The sequence below is a fragment of the Nicotiana attenuata genome, unplaced genomic scaffold, assembly GCF_001879085.1.
Source record: "Nicotiana attenuata strain UT unplaced genomic scaffold, NIATTr2, whole genome shotgun sequence".
In the NCBI taxonomy this organism is placed as follows: domain Eukaryota; kingdom Viridiplantae; phylum Streptophyta; class Magnoliopsida; order Solanales; family Solanaceae; genus Nicotiana; species Nicotiana attenuata.
Genome location: NW_017670579.1, coordinates 82779 through 103973, shown reverse-complemented (window position 1 = coordinate 103973; position 21195 = coordinate 82779).

The window sequence follows — 21195 nt, the reverse complement described above, 5'->3', positions numbered from 1 at the left end:
CTCAATTAACTTCTTGAATTGGTTTTCATTCTTCTGCTTCGCAAGTCTTTGAGGGTAAGGTGGAGGAGGCCTTGGCAAGGGAGCCTTAGCCTTAGGCACTACTGTTTCCGGTATGTCTATCACGTGTCCCGTAGACAGGTTCACATCATTTTGAGTCTCCTCTTCATTGTCATGAATATCAATTCTCACTTCACCAGTCAAATTCTCTTCACTCACTTGTTCATCAATTATTGGATCATCATCAGTTTGCACTTCAACCTCATCACTTACAACTTCCTTTTGCTTGGAGGTACTTTCTTCACCACCTCTACCACTCCTTGTGGTCACCGCCATTGCATGGCCGGTATTGTTTCCACCCTTCAGGTTTACTACCATTTCACTAGGTAGTGCCCCCTTAGGGCGAGTGTTCAAAGATTGCGAAATCTGACCAAGTTGGACCTCCAAGTTTCGGATAGAAGTATTATGGGACGCCAATTGGGCATCAAAGTCAGCGTTCTTCTTCATCATTTGCTCAAACATCAACTCAATCCTTCCCATCTCAATGTTTGACGAGCTAGGACCTTGAGATGAAAATGGAGGCGGGTTGTTTGGTTGTTGATACATCGGAGGCCTTTGAAAGCCCAGCTACCGATTCCCTTGATTACCGTTATTCCAACCCCCTTGGTTGTTATTTCCACCTCAGTTGCCCTGGTTGCCCCAATTCTGATTGTTGTTCCCCCAGTTGTTTTGGTTGTTGTTGTTACCACTGTTCCAATTTCCTTGTTGGTATTGATTCCCCCAATTTCATTGGGAGCTCCATTGTTGTTGTTGATTCGGAGCATTGCCCCGTTGTCCTTTGTAGTTGTTCACATACTGAACTTCTTCACTTTGATCATCATACCCATCATCTTGGTTGAAACCACTACTACCTTGCTCATATTGATTCGGATTTCCTTGACTTTGTTGACCTCTTTGTCGCCTCTTGCTGACCATCATATTTACCCCTTCCATGGCATTCACTTGTCTTGGCGCTTGAACTTGCTGCAATTGAGCTTTGGCCAACTAGTTCATTGTTGTAGTCAACTCTGCTATTGCTAGGCCGTGGTCATGGAGCTCTTTGTGCAGGTGAATGACATTGGGATCACCTTGTGGCACATTAGCTCGACTTTGCCACGCCGAGGAAGTATCTGCCATCTCATCAAGTATATCACACGCCTCAGCATAAGGTGTGTTCATAAAGTTTCCCCCTGCTAGCTGGTTCACTACACACTGATTGGTAGTGTTGATGCCACGGTAGAATGTTTGCTGGATCATTGCTTCGGTCATGTCATTGTTCGAACATTCTTTCACCATCATCCGATACCTTTCCCAGATCTCATGAAATGGTTCATTTGGTTCCTGTTTGAAGGCCAGGATCTTATCTCTCAATGTCGCCATATGCCCTGGCGAGAAAAACTTGGCTATAAACTCATCCCACGTGGTGATGGAATGGTTGGGAAGTCTTTCGATCCAGTCTAAAGCTTTCCCTCTAAGTGAAAAAGGGAACAATCTCAGCCTCAATGCATCTTCCGGCACATTTGTCTGTTTGCTTCCCCAGCAGGTATCCACAAAACCCTTTAGATGTTTATATGCATTCTGACGGGGAGCGCTTGTGAAGTACCCTCTTTGCTCCAATAAGGTCAACATAACATTCGTAATCTGGAAATTTCCCGCACGGATCTGGGGTGGGACAATTGCACTTGCATAACCTTCATTTGGAAGTACCTGAGGAGCTACTCGCGGAGGAGCTGGGGGAGGGTCTGGAATGTTTTCATTGGCCTGGCGGCCTCTTCTTTGAGCTTGAGGTACTCGAGGCACCTCATCTTCAGCATTATCATCTACCTCCTCCCCCGAGAGAACATTTCCAATAACATCATTATTTGCCATGGTGTACCTGAATCAATTAACTCACACAAGTTAGTAAAATGGAAGGAAAGAAAAATAAGACACACAACTTGTTAGATAGATAGCCAAAACTGTTTGCTCCCCGGCAACGGCGCCAAAAAGTGATCGGCTCCAACCCTACACCACTATATAATGGCAAAGAGTGGTCGATGCAGCTTTTACCCGAAAGGTCGGGATCGATATCCACAAGAAGATAATATTGGTTGGGAGTTGGGTTTCTATCCAATCTAGCTACGCGTGTTACTTTTAATTGAACTTCTAACCATGCTTGGTTTTGTTTCTATTCTACTTTGAATGCTACTGGTTGCTGAAAATAATCTAAGTACAATGTTTTTATAGGAGTTTCTCAATTGATAAAAAGCACTAGGGAAGTGACTTACACCTAGGTGGGTATCTAATGGGGTCTAGAATTTAGGACAAGCTTATTATATTTGGGGTCATGATATAACCTTTGCACATAATTACTCACTTTATACCTCTCGGTAGTTTGAGTGACTTTTCCCTAATTGGCTTTCTCAAGCCCAATTGGGTGTTCAAACAAAGCAAGCAAAATTGGCTCAAGTTGGGTATTACTATCTCTAGGTTTAACCCTTTAATTGGGGCTATCAATCTCTTGAATGAACCTCAATCCCTTGTTAGCTTAAATTTCCTAGACTTAGTCCCTCTTTCTCTAGAAGAGTCTAAGTCATAAATGCATGAATCAGTATTTGCAGCCACCAATTCTACAATTAAAGCATGAATCAAGCTAAATATCACTAACCCATAAATAATTAAGCCCTAAAATTGAAAACCCATTAAATACCCACACTAGGGTTGGGTCACAACCCTAGCTAATAGGTTTGGCTACTCATAATCAAGGTAGAAATCAAAGATGGAGATAAAATATAAGCCATAAAAGTTGATTACAAGAATAAAATCTAAGAATAATAGCTAAAGCTTCTCTGAAATTACTCTAAGTGGTAAAAATACGGTTGTTCACGATCTCCTCAGACAAAAGATAACCTAAAAATGTTAAAAAGATCTATTTATACACAGCTGAAATTACTGGACAAAACTACCCCTACGGAGGTTCTGCTGTGAGCGGAATACTGAGCGCCTCGGCGTATAGCCTTTCGCGGCCGTGCAAAACAAGCGCGGACCGCGTTTCTTCATTTTTGTGCTTGGTTTGGAATTGATTTCGTGGGCAGCGTAAAAGTTTCCGCCTCCGCGTTAGCATCAACCACGGCCGCGTAATTTGGACGCGGACCGCGCTCCTCAGTCAGGCTCAACTTGTAGGGTCTTTGAACTTTGATCAACGCTCCCAGCGGAAATGTCGCCGCGGCCGCGTCAGGTATTCTGCGGCCGCGCTTTTTTATCGCGGGCTGCGGTCACTGATGTCTCCAAAACACCTTCTCTGAACCTCACTTTCACGGACCGCACAATTGTGGACGCTTTAATGGTGGGCTTTATTCTCTGTAGACAAGCACATTAAGTCAGTTTTCGAGAATACTTTTACACATTTTTTATCCAAAACCTAAGCAAAAGAGAACATAAGATAGGCTAAATTCCATAGTTATCAACGGCCATATTAACGGCTACGGCCATATTAAAGACTACGGTCAAATAAAAAGGCTACGGCTAAAATAATGCAGCTTTGAGACGTCCGACTTCCGCCATAAATTAAAGGCCTTCAAACACTTGAAAAATCAATTAAATCAGGCTACCCTCGGCAAAAGCAAATGATAAAGTGCTTCGATAAGCTAAGCCCTCGAATAATTTAAAGGCTTCGATAAACATCAGCCTTCGAAAAAACCTCAAGAGGTATTCGATTATCGTCACACAAAAAATTCAAATAAGTTTTCGATCGATCGAACCTTCGAGAAACCCAACGGGTACAAGAAATACATGCTAAGGCATAAAGAAATTTTAATTAAGTCTTTTAGCCAAAAAGAGGGAAAAATTATAAGGCGTATCAGAGGCCGAAGCGGCCCAACTTAAAGAGCCTAAGGGCCGACCTAAAAGAGCTAAGGGCCGACCTAAAAGAGCCTAAGGGCCAACCTAAAAGAGCCTAAGGGTCGATATATAAAGGCCTAAGGGCCAAAACATATAGAGTTCCGGACCTCGCTCTCATTCAACTCGGACTCGAGAGTCCCACCATCCCGAGCTCGCATCAAATCGACTTAAGCTGAGCTCGAGGATTAGTAAAAACCTTAAGAGGTATTTTATTATAATGATCGCCCATCAATCAATAAAAAACCTAAGGGTTGTTATCAGAATTTTTTCACAAAATAAAGAAAATGCGGAATCCAGTACGTATCAGAGACGAGGCAAAGAAATTCTTTGTATTTATTTACAAAAGATATTTACAACACCCACGAGGGGCCCTTACACAAAAACAAAGAAACAAAAACGAACCTAATCTATTTCGGGGCCACATCCTCGGGAGCCACATCCTCAAGAACTGCATCCTCGGGAGCTATATCTCCGGGAACCTGCTCCTCCTTGGGGACTCCTTCCTCATCTCCCCCGCCCTCAGAACCGCTAACAATATCTTCATCATCAGAAGAAACGAGAAACCTGGCATTGGTTTCCAGCACCTTTGCTTAGGCTATTTCTTCAGTGAGGTCGAACCCTCGGCCGTGGATTTCTTCGAGAGTCTCCCTCCGGGCTTGGCACTTGGCCAAATCATTACTACGTTTCTCTCGGTCGGAGGCCTCCCTTAGCTCCGCCTGGACAGCTTCGGCATCCCTTAGGTATACGGCAATAATCTTATCAGTCGTAGCCTTCGTCTTCTCAACTTCAGCCTTGGCCTATGCGACTTCGGCCTCGGCTCCAGCAAGCTTTGCCTCTAGCTCCTCAATTTTCTTGGCCTGGGCCAGATTCTTCACTTTAATGCCTCGGAATTGATTTTTAGCCAAAGCCAATTGGGCTAGAGTAGCTTCTTTATCGGCAGCAAGTTGAACCATGCTCTCTTTCCGTCGGTGGCAGTCAGCCTTAACCTGATCAACCTCACCCCGGAGCTACTCGATCATCTCCAACTTTTGCTGCAGCTGTGACAGCGAAGTGTTATCCTCCGCAGTAGGACCAGGAAGACCATACTCTGTTAAAATCACGGTTCCTGCTCGTGTATCTTGACCTCGTTGTCCCGAGCTTTGGCCAAGTCAGCCCGAAGGTCCTTGAGCTCCTCCTCCTTTTGGCCACAGAGGAGCCTCAGGGCCTTCTCTTCATCCGAAGCCTTCTTGAGCTCGGCCTCACATTGGCTCAACTCAGCCTTGAACTTGCTGATGGCCTACACATGAAATGAAGACATGTCAATCAAAAGAAGGGGAGAAAAAAGGAAATTACAACAATAAAAGTTAGTGTTTACCCGAGAGAAGAGACGTTGAGCCTCTTCGAAGAGTGTGGATGCATCATTAAGGTCAACGGCATCGTCAACCCCGGTGAAACAATCCCGAAAAGGATCTTCTTCGAGAACCTTGCTCGGGTCTGGAGTTCGCAGAGCCCAAGCATCCTTTATTGCCTCCTCGGAGTAAGATGGTAGAGAAGGTGAGTGACCCGTTGTCACGGCTCCGAGCTCCTCACTCAGGGCGCTCTAATTAGCTTCGGCCCTCTCAGCATTTGCCCCCTCCGGCGTACTTGTTGAAGGAGGGGGAATGATCTCGATCTCGGGGGACTCGAGGGCTTTGCCCGAGCCTTTCTTCGGAGTTCCTTCACCATGAGGCAAGGTCTTAGGTTTAGAGGACCAGGCAGCCTCGATTACTTTCCTAGTTTGGGCACCAGCGCCGACTCTTTGCCCCCATTCTCTTCATCTTCCAGATGTTCGATGGCGGAATCTAAGTCCACATGGATAAGCTTCCTCCTTGGCTTTCTAGTAGGGGCCCCTCATCCTAGGGGTCTTCAGGTTTCGAAGCCCTCTTTCTCTTGTTGTCTTTCCCCGATTTCAGAATCGGAGACTTGGTCCTTTCCCCGGGCGGGGCTGGCCTCATTTCGAAGACATCTCCAATGCCTGCACAAATAAGCATGATTGAGATAACGTCACCACTAAAAGGAAAGTGTCGAAAACCTGAGAAGAGAACTTATTGTGATGTATGGCCTCCCATTTGCCCTCGATAAATCACGCCATTTATGCTCATCATACGAGGAGGTTGATCGGCTCCAACCCTAAACCACAATATAATGGCGAGAAGTGGTCGATGCAGCTTTTACCCGAGGGGTCGGGATCGATTTCCACAGAGAGCTAATATTACTTTGGAGTTGGGTTTCTATCAAATCTAGCTATGTGCATTGTTCATAATTGCACTTCTAACCATGTTTTGTTTTGTTTCTATTCTACTTTTATGCTAATGAATGCTGAAAGTAATCTAAGTCTAATATTTTTGTAAGGGTTTTCTCAATTGGTAAAAAGCACTAGGGAAGTGACTTACACCTAGGTGAGTATCTAACGGGGTCTAAAACTTAGGGAAAACTTATTATTATTGGGATCATGATATAACCATTGCACATAATTACTCACTCTAAACCTTTCGGTTGTTTGAGTGACTTTGCCCTAATTGGCTTTCTCAAGCCCAATTGGTGTTCAAACAATGCAAGCAAAATTGGCTCAAGTCGGGTATTACTATCTCTAGATTTAACCCTTTAATTGGGGCTACCAATCTCTTGAATGCACCCCAATTCCTTGTTAGCCTGAATTTCCTAGACTTAGTCTCTCTTTCTCAAGAAGAGTCTGAGTCAAATTTGCACAAATCAGTGTTTGCAACCACCAATTCAACAATTAAATCATGAGACAAGCTAAATATCATTAACCCATAAACAATTAAGCCCTAAAATTAAAGACCCATTAAATACCCACACTAGGGTTGGGTCACAACCCTAGCTAATGGGTTTAGCTACTCATAATCAAGGAGGAAATCAAAGATGGAGATGAAATATAACCGATAAAAAGTTATTACAAGAGTAAAATCTAAGATTAATGGTAAAAGCTACTCTAAAATTACTCAAAATAGCTAAGTACAGCGGTTCACGTGTTCTTCCCAACAACAAATACCCTAAAAATTTGAAAAAGAACTATTTATACATAGCTGAAATTTCCGGACAAAATTGCCCCTACGGAGATTTCACTGACAACGTAAAATTGAGCGCCTCAGTAATGGGACATCCGCGGTCGCGCAAAAGCAAGCGCGGACCGCGTTTCTTCTCTTCTGAGGTTGGTCTGGACTTGATTCTGCTGGGAGCGGAAAATCAACCGCCTCAGCGTAGTCTTCAACCGCGGCCGCAAAATATGTTCGCGGACCGCTCTCTTCATTTGAGCCAAAATCTCCAGTCCTCTGATTCTTACATTCGCCCTCAGCGGAATATGGACCGCGACCGCGTCAAGTAATTCTGTTGCCGCGCAATTTCACCGCGGACAGCGGTGTCTGTTGAGCCCAAAATTGCATTCTCTGAACCTTAATCCGTTGAGAGCGTAATTATGGTCGCCTTAGCGATTCAACTTCCGCGGCCGCACTACTTCTTTGCTGTCAACGCTTTTAGCTCAGCTTTGAACTTGTGCAGGTTTCACTCCTTTATGAGCTGGTTATGACTTTCTTGCCTCATTTTGACCAAACACTGCAAACAAGCACAATAAGTTAGTTTTCTGGAATACTTCTACACATTTTTTATCCAAAACCTAAGCAAAAAGGAGCATAAGATAGGCTAGAATGCCTAGTTATCAACTCCCCCAAACTTAAGCTTTTGCTTGTCCTCATGCAAACAAAGTAATTCCCACCACCTCAAGATGAAAGAAAGGAAAATTTTAGCTGTCCTATGGTGACTTCATCAAGCATCAATTGGGACTAACAATTACCCTCAACTCAAATGCATTATTAACAACACACAACCTTTTTAGCACCATGGCTTTAGTGCGACACAAAAGCATCAAGAGTTGACTCAACTCATCAAGGAAACTCTTTATACTACATTGGTCATTGTGGAACCCAAACTCATACTCCTCGACTCTCCATATGCAAACCTCACTTTTAGATTGTATCACTCAAAACGAGGATTGTGGAAAATACACTCATCTCTCTCAAAGAAAGGTCACAAGTCCGGCTCTAAGTACCATAAGCTTGCCCCTTATGTGAGTCACCACTAATGTAAGCTCACTCAACTCCTCGAAATCAAATAGGTCTTTTGTGGGAATGTAATGAAGGCTTTTGGTTCAAGGTAGGATATATCGGTCTATGAAGGTTTCATCTTTCCGTAAGCACTTCATTTTCTTCATTTCGGCTCACATTTTATTGACTCTTTGAGTCATGTACTTCTTCCCTAGGGGACTAGAGAGACACACTGTCACTCTTTCTTGTTCATGTCAATCCTTTTTCTCCTTTCTAATCATTCCAAGCCTTTCATCTTTGCTTTTATTGACTCCTTTCATTTTTCTACATTGTTCACTTTCTTTTTGACTTTTTTTTATCTTTTTCTTCTCTTTCTTTTTGTCTTCCCTTTTCTTCATTTTGTACCTTTTATAACTTTTGCATTCCTCGTCTCTCCCCCCAAACTTATACTTTTGCCACTTGTTCTAAGGAAATATCGGGCGCCAAGAGAGGATCATTTTAGAACGGATAAAGGCTTGTATCATGGTTATTGAAAGAACAATGTCTATGGCTCAACGGGGTTGACTAGGGATAATATATTTGGTGGGATATGGATGCTTTCAAGTCTTAGTTTGAATCAAGGAGAGCCTATAATCATTTCTCAAGTTGAGCTACACTTAGAATTTCGCCTAGAGAAACATTCAGGGCAAGTTCTAGACTTCCTGGCACGGGACTTGGACTTGCAAATCAATTCCTCACCTCACAAGCTTTTGGATTTAAAGAGACAGAGTTGAGGGCCCACAACAACCTTAGCTAAGATTTGAGCAACACAAATGGTCCTGAAAAATCACTCGATGGTTGTTTAGTCAATACAAGATTCTAAAGGTCACAACTATCACCATCCTTTACACATCAATTTGTTTCTAACCATAAGGTAAAAGGTAAATGTGTTAGGCCCAAGTGAAGCTTTGCCTGAGACACTTTTTCTCACTTTCTACTATTTACACAAAAATAAAAAAAACAGACTCAAACCCTTAAGAAGGTTGTCATGCCATCCATCATCGGGAAGAGCCACCCGGCTCATACAAACTCCACCTTTGGAAAGAACCGTAGCATTAAGAAAACCAAAGTCTTATTGATCACGAAAACTTGTAGAAATAAGAAGCTACAAATTGAAAAAGAAGCTACCAAATGAAATAAGAAGTTATGCTATTAAGGAAAATTGCAAAAGAAGTTATAAAGTAAAATACGGAAAGTAAAATGAATATGTACAATAGGGGATTGAGACGAATATACATAAAAGGGGATGGATATATACATGGAAAAGTAACTTTATATACATACCGAAATTGAAAAATAACGAAAAGTGAAAAATAAACGGTAAAGTTATATACATATCAAAAGTGAAAAATAATAATAAAGAAAAATAAGTATCATAATTACAATCCAGTTATCAAATCATCAAAATAGGACCACCACCACCACCCAAATAAAAACTAGCATTGTCCTCAATTCTAATAGCAAAAATAAGATCAAAGAGGGGTTAGAGAGTAAAGAAAACTCCCTATGGATCCTCTGTCTGCATGGGGCCCTGCACATTAGTGGGGCCACTGGCTGGGTCCCTGGGTCACCTCCCTCAGGGTCCTCCAGCTGTATCTCCAGGTCATTAGTTTGGGGAATCACCCCCTCTCCTCCTAGGCTCTCTATCAGCCTCCTGCTCTGGTACCTGCTCTGCCTGAGCTGCTGGAACTGGGTCCTCTAATAATAGCTCCAATGGAATGTCCCCAGCTGATCTAATCTTGTCCACTCCTTCCTCAGCAGCTTCACCGACTTCTTGGAAGCCCGAGTCTTCTTCATATTCTTTGTCTGCTTGCTCAAGTCCGTGATTGCCTTTCCATGTGCCTCCAAAGGATCCATAATCAGCTTCTGGTTGTCCAGGAGCTTCTTCTGGTTGTCCAGAAGCTCCTTCAGTGATTTCTCTATGGAAGCTGGCACCTGAGGCTGAGCTGGAACTGCCTGAGCTGCCACTGTGCTGAATATGACAGACAGCTTTGATGTAGCTGCCTGCATCCAGTTGTTGATGCTGGACAGTGTCTGGTTAACCCTCAATGCAGTGAGAGGGTAAGCTGACGAAGATGGCGCCGAAGTAGGCATGGAAGTAGATGGTCCGGCAGGAGGCTGTGGTATGGCAGTAGGAGGCTCGGAACTAGTAGCCACCACCCCTGGTTCTTCAGACTGTCAGTGGAAGTGGAGGCTTTTCCTTTTGACTTGGGGTTGCTTGGACCTTGAAGACTGTACTATAAGAAGGGCCTCTTGGGTTTTCACTTTGGTATCAAAATCCCTTCCCTCGACTTCCTGATCCTCCAAGTACATAGTGAGGAAGTTCGGGAACGGGTAGGAGCTCTCATTCTTGTTGACCACTCTGGAGATCACCCTAGACATGATATTCCCGACATTGATCGGGTACCCCGCCATGATGGCCCCCATTATAATCGCCCAGGAGACCGGTATGTCACTGTCATGAGTAGTGGGGTCTAACCGTCTCCACACAAACGTCTCCCAACCCTTCGCCTCGAAGATCAGGGTGTTCTTGTAGATTGGTACCCCAGGTGTCAGCCAAGCAGGGGTAGTCCCTAGGAGAGCAATCATTGATGCCAACCACGGGCGGACTGACTCATCCATCGCCACCTTCTCCAGATACAAGGACTCATCCTCGTCATTGAACCCAGCATACTCGTTCAAACTCTTCCCATCAAATTTGATCTTCAGGTTCTGCACCTTGGTCACAAATGTGCCCTTTTTGATGTGGGCGACATTGGCATAAAATTCCTTGACTATTGGCATCCGGCAGCTTGCTTGTGAAGTGTTTCCACCCCACTCTATCATCAAATTGCCGCTTCACATTGGGGTTGTGGGGTAGAAGATCCCTTTCTATGAATTGCCTCTCAAGTATAAGTGACCTCTGAGGCCACCACTCCCGAAATTTGTGGTAGGCTTTTTCACTTACGAACCTTTTTTGCCATACCTCCGGGTTCCTTGTTCTCTCCAACCCCCCTGTCCGGGTGTCACCACCCCTCCCATCATCAGGGATCTCAACATCTACATCAATGGGTTCCTGTCTAGGTGGAGAGGCTGGAGGAGAAGCTGATGCTGAAGACTCACCACTTGCCTCTGAGCCATCAGACGACTCAGAAGAAGCAGGAGAAGCAAGGGAAGCAGGGGGTGTAGGCTCATCTCTCAACTGGAATCTCCCTGTGAAGTCCGGCACATGAGTAGGTATAGAATCACCCTCTGAGGCTTCCCGGGAAGGAACATAATCACTACCCTTGGAGTGGGATGCGGCTCTGTCCGCAGCTTTGATATCCTTCCGCATTTTCCCAATGGATTGTCATACTTCTAGGGGTAACTTGATTTTCCCTCGTCCCCTATCCCCGGAGGACTCTGCTTTCCCTTTTTGTTTCTCGCTTCCACCTCTAGATTTTACCATTTTCTGCATACACAATCAGTGAAAGATCATTAGTATTGGTGCTAAAAGAATCAGTAAGGAAAAATTGATGAAAAGTTAGAGAAAAAGGGTCGCGGCCGCGGATGAATGGGGATCAGACCACCCATCCTCTGAATCTCAAAAAACACTGAGCGCGGAATTTTGGGCGCCGCCGCGGAAGTTACGCCGCTGTCCGGGAAAACAACCGTAGCCGCGGACCCATTTTTGTACTTCTCTAAACATAAGTTCCGCTGTCCGCAAAAAATGAAGCGCGGCCGCGTAAAGCTGGCCGCTGTCAGCGGAATTTCCATCGCTTACCGCAGAATTCAAACCAATTTTAGCAATCACTTTCACAAGAACGCTGACCGGGGAATTACATCCGCGGCAGTGGAATTCATAAAATATCTAGGCAACCTATGGTTTCACTTTTTCTAGTCATTAATGGGTATAAAAAATTCCACTCACCCCTCCTAGGTATGCACAACAAGTAGTTTGATGGATTTTAGCAACAAATAATTATAAACTACATAAACCTAATTGAAACTAAAAGAAAAGAAAAAAAAAGTTAAGCTAAAAGAAAAGGAAAATAAAATTATAGAAGAATTGCTATGCTTTGACATACCAGTAGTTTGAATTGGTGTTGGAAATAAACTTCTAATTGGTGTTATGCAGTTTAGGGCTCAGAGGAACGGGGATGAACAATAGTTTTTCTTTTGAGAATGAAAATGGCAAAAAGGGTAAAAGGTCTGATGACCTTCTATTTATACTAAAAAACCTGGGAACCACAGAGCTTACCTGGCGCGGCCGCGGAATTCCACAGTGGTCCGCGCTTTTACCTTTCAGAAGAGCTGCCTGTTCAACATTTCCGCTGAGAGCGAAAAAATGGACGCGGGCGCGAAAGTGCTCCGTTGACCACAAAAAAGCCTCCACGGACGCGGATGAAACTTTAAAGAGGTCTCATTTTTGACTTTTCAAGTCCGCGTCTGCTACCAAATTACGCCCCCGCGAAATGCTTCCGCTGACCACGAAATTTTGCACGCGGTCAGTGGTCCAGTTACTGACTTAGCCAAATTTTTCCAATTTTGTCCTGCACTACATCAAACATTCCTACACACATCTCACAACCATTTAGTCCAAAACAAATCCTACACTAAGAAGAAAATGAAAAACACATGGGTAACCTCTCAAGAAACGCCTTATTTAACGTCGTGGCACGATGCAGGTTACCATCAATCACTTGAGATAGATCATTGCCACCATGTGGCAATCATCAAACTTGCCAAGATAGTTCTTCACTCGATGCCCATTAACTCAGAAGATTTCACCACTTTTATTTTTCAAATCAAGAGCACAAAACGGAGTTACATGCACCACTTCAAAAGGGCCACTCCATTTTGACTTGAGCTTTCGCGGAAACAGTCGTAACCAAGAATTGAATAAAAGAACCAAATCACCTTCCTTGAATTCTTTGCTACGGGAATATTTGTCATGCAAGTACTTCATCTTGTCCTTATACAAGGACGAGCTGGAATAGGCATGGAACCTAAACTCATCAAGTTCATTGAGTTGTTCTACCCGAAGATTTGCTGCAACATTCCACTCAAGATTTAACTTCTTCAAAGCCCACATGGCCTTGTGCTCTAACTCAACCGAAAGATGGCACGCTTTCCCAAATACCAACCTGTACAGAGACATACCAATTGGAGTCTTGTAAGCAGTCCTATAAGCCCACAAAGCATCATCCAGTTTCTTTGACCAGTCAGTCCTATTTGCATTTACAGTTTTTGACAATATGCTCTTTATCTCCCTGTTGGAGACCTCAACTTGCCCACTAGCCTGAGGATGATAAGGGGTTGATACCTTGTGATTGACACCATACTTTGCAAGCAAAGTGTCAAATGCCTTATTGCAGAAATGAGAACCCCCATCACTGATGATTGCCCTAGGGGTGCCAAACCTTGTAAAAATATTTTTCTTCAAGAATGCCACTACACTCCTTGCCTCATTGTTAGGCAAAGCCACAACCTCAACCCACTTGGAAACATAATCAACAGCCACCAGAATGTACGTGTTGCCAAATGAACTCATAAAAGGCCCTATGAAGTCAATGCCCCACACGTCAAATATGTTAACCTCAAGAATAGTGGTGAGAGGCATTTCATCCTTATTTGAAATTCCACCAGCTCTCTAACACTCATCACATCTCTTCACAAGCTCACCCGCATCCTTATACAATATAGGCCAATAAAAACCACAGCTAAGCACCTTTGAAGCAGTCCCCGCCCCACCATGATGACCACCGTATGGAGAAGAATGACAAGCATCAAGAAAACTCATTTGCTCCTCTTCCGAAACACATCTTCGGATCACACCATCATTACAAATCTTGAACAAATAAGGCTCGTCCTAGTAGTAGTCCACGCTATCCCGTTTAAGCTTCTTCTTTTGGTTAGAAGAGAGCTTACACGAAATAATGCCGGTCACAAGAAAGTTGGCAACATACGCGAACCAAGGCATGCTATTCACAGATATGGAGAGGAGTTGCTCATCAGGGAATGAATCATTAATTTAGAGGCCATCACGGGGCCTCCCCTCCTCCTCCAAACGGGATAAGTGGTCCGCCACTTGGTTTTCACACCCTTTCCGGTCAACAATCTCAAGGTCAAACTCTTGAAGCAATAGAATCTCATCAACCGAGCCTTAGAATCCTTCTTTATCATCAAGTAGGGGAGTGATGCATGGTCAGTATGAACTATCACCTTGGCACCTATGAGATACGGCCTAAACTTCTACATGGCGAACACTATGGCTAGCAACTCTTTTTCCGTTGCCGTGTAATTAACCTGGGCATCATTCATAGTTTTGCTTGCATAATACACCGGGTGAAACATCTTGGTAACTCTTTGACCCAAGACCGCTCCTACCACAACATCACTTGCGTCGCACATGAGCTCAAAAGGTAAGCTCCAATTGGGTGCGGTAACAATGGGAGTGGTTGTCAGTTTGTACTTGAGAAGTTCAAAAGCTTTCATGCATTCATCATTAAACACGAACTTTGCATCCTTTTCCAATAGTGTGCACAAGGGATTCACTATCTTTGAAAAGTCCTTGATGAACCTTCGGTAGAAACCCGCGTGCCCAAGAAAACTCCTAACCCCCTTGACGGAAGTAGGAGGAGGAAGCTTTGAAATCACTTCAATCTTCGCCTTGTCCACCTCTATACCGTTGTTTGAGATCTTATGGTCGAGGACAATACCCTCCTCGACCATGAAGTAGCATTTTTCCCGGTTGACCACTAGATTTGTCTCTTCACATCGATCGAAAACCTTGTCAAGATTCTTCAAACACTCATCAAAGGAGTCACCCACAACACCAAAATCATCCATAAACACTTCCAAGAAGTCCTCCACCATATCCGTGAAGATAGCCATCATACATCGCTGGAATGTAGCCGGTGCATTATACAAACCGAATGGCATCCGTGAAAAGCAAAGGTCCCGTACAAGCATGTGAAGGTGGTTTTCTCTTGATCCTCCGGTGCAATCAAGATCTGGTTGTAACCTGAGTAACCATCCAAAAAGTAGTAGTAGGCACGCCCGGCAAGTCTATCCAACATTTGGTCTAGAAAGGGCAATGGAAAATGATCCTTGCGGGTCACTTTATTCAGCTTCCGGTAGTCCATACACACCCTCAATCCGGTGACAGTCCTGGTGGGAATCAACTCATTTTGCTCATTGGTGACCACAGTCATACCACCCTTCTTCAGCACACATTGTACCGATGAAGTCCACGAACTATCTGAGATGGGGTACACCACCCCTGCATCTAGCCACTTGATCACCTCCTTTTTGACAACCTCTTGCATAGCCTCGTTCAACCTCCTTTAATGTTCTACGAAGGGATTGGCATCATCTTCAAGAATAATCTTGTGCATACAAAAGGCGGGGTTTATTCCCCGAATATCATCTAGAGTCCATCCAATTGCCTTTTTCCTTCTTTGGAGCACCTCCATTGTGGCGTCTACCAGCACGTTAGTAAGACACGAAGAAAGAATAACATGTAAAGTTGAACTAGGGCCCAAGAATTCATACCTGAGGTGTGAAGGCAAAGGCTTCAACTCCAATACGTGAGGTTCCTCAATTGAGAGCTTTGTTGGTAGAGTCTTTCTGTTCTCAAGATCCAAAGAAAGCTTACTGGTCTCATAAGAGTAGGAATCCATTCCGTGCAAAGCATTGACACACTCCACCATACCTTCATCCTCAGTGACATCATGGTTCAACAATACCGCTTCTAAAGGATCCTCCACATTGATCATGGCACTCGTGTCATCAACTATCACCTCCATTACAAGATCCACAAAAGAGCAAACTTCAGTACTATTTGGCTGCCTCATTGATTTGCGCACATGAAAGACAACTTTTTCGTCACCCACCCAGAAGGTGAGCTCCTCTGCTTCCACATCAACCAATGCCTTCCCAGTTGCTAGGAAGGCCTTCCGAGTATTATAGGCACCTCATAGTCGACTTCGCAATCGAGAATCACAAAATCCGCAGGCAAAATAAACTTGTCAACACGGACAAGAACATCATCAATAATACAAAGCGGTCTCTTCATTGTTCTATCCGCCATTTGCAATCTCATTGAAGTAGCTCTCGGTTGACCAATACCCAAAGTTTTGAACACGGAGTTGGGCACCAAATTTATACTTGCTCCCAAATCACACAACGCCTTTGCAAAATCCGCACTCCCAATGGTACATGGAATGGTGAATGCTCCGGGATCTTCAAGCTTTGGAGCCATCAAGTGCACAATTGTATGAGTCATTTTGATGGTCTCACAATCCATAGATCTCTTTTTAGTCACCAAGTCTTTCATAAACTTGGCGTAACCCGGTATTTGATCAAGAGCTTCCACCAAAGGAGCATTTATCGACAAGCTTTTCATCATCTCAATAAACTTCTTGAATTGGTGTTCATTCTTTTGCTTCGCAAGTGCTTGAGTGTAAAGTGGAGGAGGCCTTGGCAAGGGAGCCTTAGCCTTAGGCACTACCATTTTCGGTATGTCTATCACGTGTTCTTTAGACGGGTTCACATCATTTTGGGTCTCCACCTCATTATCATGAATATCAATTATCACCTCAGCATCCAAATTCTCTCCACTCACTTGCTCATCAACTATTGGAAAATCATCATCTTGGACTTCAACCGCATCACTCACAACTTCCTTTTGCTTGGAGGTATTTACTTCACCCCTATACTAAACCTTATGATCACCGCCATTGCATTCCCGGTATTGTTTCCACCCTTCGGTTTTACTACCGTATCACTAGGTAGAGCCCCCATAGGGCGAGTGTTCAAAGATTGTGAAATCTGGCCAAGTTGAACCTCCAAGTTTCGGATAGAAGTATTATGGGATGCCAATTGGGCATCGGAGTCGGCGTTCTTTTTCATCATTTGCTCAAACATCATCTCAATCCTTCCCATCTCACTATTTGACGAGCTAGGACCTTCGGACGAAAATGGAGGCGGGTTGTTTGGTTGTTGATACATCGAAGGCCTTTGAAAGCCCTGCCCCCAATTCCCTTGATTACCATTATTCTAACCCCCTTGATTGTTGTTTCCTCCCAAATTGTTGTTGTTGCCACCCAGTTGCCCTGGTTGTTCTGGTTGCCCCAACTTTGATTGTTGTTCCCCAGTTGCTATTTCCTTGTTGATTTTGATTCCCCCAATTTCCTTGGGATCTCCACTGTTGTTGTTGGTCTGGAGCATTGTCCCGTTGTTCTTGGTAATAGTTCACATATTGGACTTCTTCACTTTGATCATCATACCCATCATCTTGGTTGAAACCACTACTACCCTGCTCATATTGATCCGAATTTCCTTGACTTTGTTAACCTCTTTGTCGGCTCTTGTTGACCAACATGTTCACCCCTTCCATAGCATTTACTTGTCTTGGCGCTCGAACTTGCTGCAATTGAGCTTTTGCCAACTGGTTCATTAGTGTAGTCAACTCTGCTATTGCTTGGTTGTGGTCAGGGAGCTCTTTGTGTAGGTGAATGACTGTGGGATCACCTTGTGGCACATTAGCTCGGCTTTGCCACGCCGAGGAAGTATCTCCCATCTCATCCAATATCTCACACGCCTAAGCATAAGGTATGTTCATAAAATTTCCCCTTGCTAGCTGGTTCACTACACACTGATTGGTCGTGTTAATACCACGGTAGAATGATTGCTGGATCATAGCTTTGGTTATGTCATTGTTCGGACATTCTTTCACCATGGTCCGATATCTCTCCCAGATCTCATGAAGTGGTTCATTAGGTTCCTGTTTGAAGGCCAGGATCTCATCTCTCAAAGTTGCAATATGCCCCGGTGAGAAAAACATAGCTATAAACTTGTCGGCCAACTCATCCCACGTAGTGATGGAATGGTTGGGAAGCCTTTCGAGCCAATCTAAAGCTTTCCCTCTAAGTGAAAAAGGGAACAATCTAAATCTCAATGCATCCTCCGACACATTTGTCTGTTTGCTTCCCTAGCAGGTATCCACAAAGCCCTTTAGATGTTTATATGCATTCTGATGGGGAGAGCCTGTGAAGTACCCTCGTTGCTCCAATAAAGTCAACATCACATTTGTAATCTTAAAATTGCCCGCCCGGATCCGGGGTGGGACAATTGCACTCGCGTAACCTTTATTTGGAAGCACCCAAGGAGCAACTCGTGGAGGAACTGGGGGAGGGTCTGGAATATTGTCATTGGCCTGGCGGCCTCTTTTTTGAGCTTGAGGTACTAGAGGAACCTCATCTTCACCATTATCATCTACCTCCTCCCCCGAAATAACATTTTCAATAGGATCATTGTTTGCCATGTTGTACCTGAATCGATTAACTCACACAAGTTAGTAAAACAGAAATAAAGAAAAATAAGACACAAAACTAGTCAGATAGATAGCCAAAACTGTTTAGCTCCCCAGCAACGGCGCCAAAAAGTGATCGGCTCCAACCCTACACAACAATATAATGGCGAGGAGTGGTCGATGCAGCTTTACCCGAGGGGTCGGGATCGATTTCCACAAAGAGCTAACATTAGTTTGGAGTTGGGTTTCTATCCAATCTAGCTATGTGCATTGTTCTTAATTGCACTTCTAACCATGTTTTGTTTTGTTTCTATTCTACTTTTATGCTAATAAATGCTTAAAGTAATCTAAGTATAATATTTTTGTAAGCGTTTTCTCAATTGATAAAAAGTACTAGGGAAGTGACTTACACCTAGGTGAGTATCTAACGGGGTCTAAAACATAGGGCAAACTTATTACAATTGGGATCATGATATAACTATTGCACATAATTACTCACTCTATACGTCTCGGTAGTTTGAGTGACTTTGCCCTAATTGGATTTCTCAAGCCCAATTAGGTGTTCAAACAATGCAAGCAAAATTGGCTCAAGTCGGGTATTACTATCTCTAGATTTAACTCTTTAATTGGGGCTATCAATCTCTTGGATGCACCATAATTCCTTGTTAGCCTGAATTTCCTAGACTTAGTCTCTCTTTCTCAAGAAGAGTCTAAGTCAAATAGGCACAAATCAGTGTTTGCAACTACCAATTCAACAATTAAAGCATGAAACAAGCTAAATATCATTAACCCATAAAATATTAAGCCCTAATATTAAAGACCCATTAAATACCCACACTAGGATTGGGTCACAACCCTAGATAATAGGTTTAGCTACTCATAATCAAGGAAGAAATCAAAGATGGAGATGAAATATAACCCATAAAAAGTAATTACAAGAGTAAAATCTAAGATTAATGGTAAAAGCTACTCTAAAATTACTCAAAATAGCTAAGTACGGCGGTTCACGTGTTCTTCCCAACAACAGATACCCTAAAAATCTGAAAAAGAACTATTTATACACAGCTGAAATTTCCGGACAAAATTGTCCCTACGTAGATTCCGCTGACAGCGTAAAATTGAGCACCTCAGTGCTGGGACATCCGCGGCCGCGCAAAAGCAAGCACGGACCGCGTTTCTTCTCTTCTGAGCTTGGTCTGGACTTGATTCCGCTGGGAGCGGAAAATCAACCGCCTCAGCGTAGTCTTCAACCGCGGCCGCGAAATATGTTCGCGGACCGCGCTCTTCATTTGAGCCCAAATCTCCAGTCCTCTGATTCTAACTTTCGCCCTCAGCGGAATATGGACCGCGGCCACGTCAAGTAATTCCGCTGCCGTGCAATTTCACCGCGGGTTGCGGTGTCTGTTAAGCCCAAAATTGCATTTTCTGGACCTCAATCCGCTGAGAGCGTCGCCTCAGCGGTTCAACTTCCGCGGCCGCACTATTTCTTTGCTGTCAGCGCTTTTAGCTCAGCTTTGAACTTGTGCAGGTTTCACTCCTTTATGAGCTGGTTATGACTTTCTAGCCTCATTTTGACCAAACACTGCAAACAAGCACAATAAGTTTGTTTTCGGGAATACTTCTACATATTTTTTATCCAAAACCTAAGCAAAAAGGAGCATGAGATAGGCTAGAATCCCTAGTTATCAGAGGTCGCAGCTAACTTTCGGACCCAATCCTCGAGGCGGGGATAGCGTGAGGCGTCCAAGCAACAGCTTCAGAAGAGGTAAAAGCATTACGAAACACAAAAGCGGAATATGAGTAGGTATTTGGAAAAGAACTTCACTTATGATTAAAGTTCCATCTCTCCAGGAACGGCATTTTTTCCCTAGGGTCCTCGCTCTGATAAACCGGCTCATCCAACCTCGATATTTATCCTCGTTGTTACTGGAAAAGAAGGCCTTTTTTGATCGACGTTGAAGCTTGATGAGCCCTCGAAATAGCTGAGGCCGATACAGCCGAATGAGATGGTTGAGGATAAATTCTAATCCCTCGTCCTTGCTAGAGAAATAGCGCAGCATAATGACGATGCGCCAAAAGGAAGGATGGATCTGGCCCAGGGTAACCTCATACCTTTTGCAGAAAACGATCACTACCGGATCGAGGGGACCCAATATGAAGGGGTAAGTGTAAACACTTAAAAAACCCTCCACGTGAGTAGTGATGCTTTCTTCGGGGTTTGGGATTTGTACCACGACCTCATCTCCCCAGCCGCAATCCTTCTTCATATTCTTAAGGTACTTTTTCGATATCGAACTAATATATCGAGATACGTGTTCGCATCGGCCTGGGATATCGGGGGGATTTTCAACAATGAAGTCCTTCTTTATCACACAAGGGCCGGGAATGATTTCGTGAAGAGACGGCGACGCCACCGGTTTGGCCGGCCGGGAAGAAGAAGAAGATGATGCCTTCTCTTTTTGGGGACTATTTTGGAAGTTTTGGCCATAGTTTTAAGCCAAGAAATGTAGATGGTAGCGGATCTTGGTGTTTTTTGGGAGTTTGGCATTTTTCGGTACTTAAAGGGGCGGTGGAAGCAGATGTTGAGAGAAAGAGATGAAGAGGAAAGGTGATCAGAGTAAATATAATGAAGAAGTAAAGTTTTTAATTCGTAGAAGGAGCCCCGTATTTATAGATGAGCGGCGACGGTTCGGCGGCGCTGAGTGGCCGACCAATATTGGCATGCATTTAATGTTTTGGGGAATCGAACTGACGGGATGTTTCGTTCACTTCGAGCGCCTATGTCACGGGAATGACATCATCATCAGAGACTCCGGAAAGTTGAGGTTCAAATCGTTTCTTATCATCTTACTCAAAGAAACGCGAGGACTATCTGTATACGGTCGA